This window comes from Gossypium arboreum, chromosome 9 (genome assembly GCF_025698485.1).
Source record: "Gossypium arboreum isolate Shixiya-1 chromosome 9, ASM2569848v2, whole genome shotgun sequence".
NCBI classification, from domain to species: Eukaryota; Viridiplantae; Streptophyta; class Magnoliopsida; order Malvales; family Malvaceae; genus Gossypium; species Gossypium arboreum.
The window spans coordinates 71488299-71492020 of NC_069078.1; the positions used below are offsets into that span (position 1 = coordinate 71488299).

At 35.0% G+C, this 3722-nt stretch overlaps 1 long non-coding RNA gene across 1 annotated transcript; it reads left to right on the forward strand.

The window, feature by feature from the left end:
* Positions 1 to 615: 615 nt before the first annotated feature.
* Positions 616 to 3040, forward strand: LOC128280838 (uncharacterized). The gene is made up of 3 exons (XR_008271020.1): positions 616 to 740; positions 1213 to 1296; positions 2685 to 3040. It is a non-coding gene; the product is annotated as an uncharacterized LOC128280838 (long non-coding RNA).
* The last annotated feature ends 682 nt before the right edge of the window (positions 3041 to 3722 follow it).

Here is a 3722-nt window from a genome sequence, read left to right on the forward strand (position 1 = left end):
AACTAACAACGACTCGAAGGAGAAGGGGAGTGAGATAAAATACTTCATTTGTGACGGTCTGCATATGGTAAGGAATTGTCTAAAGAGATCCATGCTTTCCGCCATCAAAAGGGATGATGAATTGGAAGAAGTGGCTATAAAATTTGGTTCGACTACGAATGGTGTTGAAGACAATAGGGTCAAGGAGAACAAGAAGAAGCAGTGGAATGTTTCTTGTATTATGGTCTGTATAGGTTGCGGAACTATCCAAAGCGATTTAAGCTATTCGCTGTAACAGCCCGATTTTGGGCCTAGTCGGAACAGTGGTTTCGGGACCACTATTTCGAGGCTAGATAAAATTGTTTTAGTATTATTTTATGTGTTATAATATAATTTTATAAGTGCATGTAAATTTTGGTAAGTTAATTTTAGCAATTTCTAGTCCAATTTCGAAAAAAGACTAAATCGCGTAAAAGGTAAAAGTTGTGTTTTAATACCTAAAGGTGTGTTAAATTGCCTTGTATCTTAAATTGGGGGTCTTTAAAGTGAAATTAGGCCATTGAAAGTGTGATGGCCGGCCATGGGAGACAAAATTGTTGAAAAGTCAAAATTAGGAGAAATTTGGTCACCAATTTTGACTAGTTTTATTATTAACAAATCAAAAAGAAAAAGCTATCATTTTTCTCTTCTCCTTCACCGAAATATGCAGCAAAGAAAGGGTTTTGAAGCTGGAAAATTTCAGCAACATATTTCCCTTGCTTGTAAGTGATTTTAATGTCTTTGCTTGATGATTTTTACATTTTTGGAACCCCTAAAGCATGAGCTTTCATAAGAGGGGACTGTTTTGCAAAATGATGAAGAGTCTAGGGTTTTTCCATGAGAGTAAATGTGTTGTTTGCTGTGTTTTTATGGAAGATTATGAGTCCTAGTTGTCTAATAAATAACTTTTGTGAAAGAAATTGCATGAAAACACCTTTAAAAAGGGCTAGATTGCTAAGTTGTAAAATGAGTTGTAATGTGTAAAATAGTTGAAATTATGAGTTTCTATAGTTATGAAAATGGTTCATCTAGACTCAAGGAGTAAAGAAATGTGATAAAAATTATTTTACGAGCATTGGGGCAAAAGTGCAAATATGCAAAAGTTTAGGGGTCAAAATGAAAACTTGTAAAAATATGATTTTTAGACCCATATGAATATTGTGACTGATTGGTAGGCTAAATGTGATATTATAGATCAAGAAAATCGAGATTTGGACCTAGAACGGAAAGAAATCGATTAAGGGATGATTATGTCCTTTTCACCTTTGTGGTACCGAGGTAAGTTTGTATGTAAACAATACCATGCTATACATGTATTTAAATGTTATCATTACATGAATTGTACAGATATTAAGTGTATGTGATTAATAGAAATATGATAAGATAAAGCCTTAATAGACGAGGAAAAATCCTGTTTGAACCTTAGAAATAGAATAGGATACGAGTGACATGTCACTAGGAATTATGAGTCTAGATGACTAGCTCGAGAGTGAGCATTGAAATGTCATGAGATATGAGGTAGCTTTAGCTACAATTGAGGCACTTATGTGCAAAGGCTTTTCCGAGTATCCAATTAGTATTCCAAGTGTTCAACGGGTAATCCAAGGAAAGAGTTGATGATGGTCCCAACGAGGTAAGTCATTGGTGAGTATACACTTGAGTTATGTTACGAGTTGTGCAAGTATGTATATTAAGCCTATGAGAATGCCTTGATATGTGATGATCTATGATGCATAATATGTGTTCTTACCATGATGGATGAAATGATGTTGTATTAATTTTGTGAACAATGATCATGAATGAGTAACTTAGCCTTGACAGATTTGAGTTACTGCAGTAGTGTAACTTTGAAAATACACTAAAAATAGTGGAAAATTAGTTAGAGGCAGAATAAAATATGAGATTAAAGATTAATAAGTCTATTTTCACATGAAAGAAATAGAGGAAGAAAAAGAATTCTATATTGTGTGATATTTGAATTCTTGTAAAACAGGATCTGAATGAATTCGAGATCCCCTGTTCTAAATTTAGAAATTCATCATAAATTTTAAAAAAATTATTAAGATTCATACCTTACATGAATGGATTCCTTATTGAGTCTATTTTTAAGGGAAAAAATGGCATCATCGTTGGAATTTTGTACAGGGAGAAATTCGGTTCGTAGTGCACAAGGGTCAGAGTGGTCATACCCTGAAACAGGGGAGACTTTAACTAATAAACTGTACTAAATGGCTTAACCAAAAATTCTAGAAAAAAATTAGTAAGTATACATATGAGTATAGTTTCAAGATAAATAGACGAGAACATTATTCGAATCTTGTACTATGAGATAATTGAACTTTAGTGCAGAAGGGTTGAAACTGTCAGACAGTGAATCAGGAGCAAACTTGAGTAGTAAACTGTACTAATTGGCTAAGTCAAAAATTCTGGAAATTTTATGAAAGAAAGATAAATGAGTCTAGTTTCAGGGAAAATTAACGGAACTTAATTTGGAGTTTCGTAGCTCCAGATATAAATAATTTAGTGACTATTGCTCAGGAAGACAGCTTACAGTGAACTTGAGAATATGTTGTAAACATTGATAAAACAAGTTAATGAGTTGCTTATTGTTTTCATATGAACTTACTAAGCGAAAGCTTACCTCCCTTCTTTCCCATGTTTTCTAGAGTTTCCAGGTTAGCTCGGGTTGGAGGCCGTCAGAGATATTATCACACTGTCGAGTTAACGTTATCGGCGTAAGTAAACTCAAGTGATTCTAGTCTATGGCATGTATAGGGTTTTAATGTGAGTATGTAATATTATGATTTAGCCAAAGGCATTAGCTTGTTATTAAGGTAGTATTAGTCATGTAAATTGGCCTATGTCGGCTAATATCGTTATGGGCCCATATGATTATTCTTATGCATGTATGTTATTATCTCTTGTGATGTGGCTTACAACATGTATGCCTAGAGATTGAATTGAGATTCATTGATGAGCTAATAACTAATGCAGGATTAAGTGATTGGTAAATAGTTAATAATGCTTCATGAATAGTTTGTGGATATGATTATTCATGCTTTGTGATGGACATGAGGTTTGATGACATGTTGATAGCTATAGCATTAATATGGTAAAGATGAAAGAAAAACTTATTGTAATGGTTGCATGTGAAATTACCATGGTCATGTCATGTTAGGAAGGTTTAAGTGCCTAATTTTGCCATGTTGTATGCTATTGTATAAGTATGCGTGCATGTGTTGTGAGTGTGACAAAATGGCTTGGAAAATAGCCTTGTATTTGTCTAGGTTTTGGACATGGGTTTGGGACACGGGCGTGTTCTTAGCACCCGAGCGTGTGTTCTATACCTACACGGGCGTGTGGAGCCTTGATACAAGAGATTTCCTAAGTTTTTCATGAGTTCTTGGTTGGGTCCCGAACCACCCCGAATGCATGTATTGGGCCTCGTAAGCTCGCATAAAGGACAGATTGCATGAGAAAAGAAAAGTTTTTAATTATTTGAGATTTCATGGCCCTGTTTAGTATGGAAGTGTTAGTAAAAGTCAGGTAGCACCTCGAACCCCGTCCAGGCGTCGGATGCGGGTGAGGGGTGTTACATTTAATGGTATCAGAGCATGGTTTAGTCGGTTCTCGGACTAATCTAGCCTAAGAGAGTCTAGCTATACATGCCAAAGTATTACTCGTGATAGTGTGATATCTCTCGG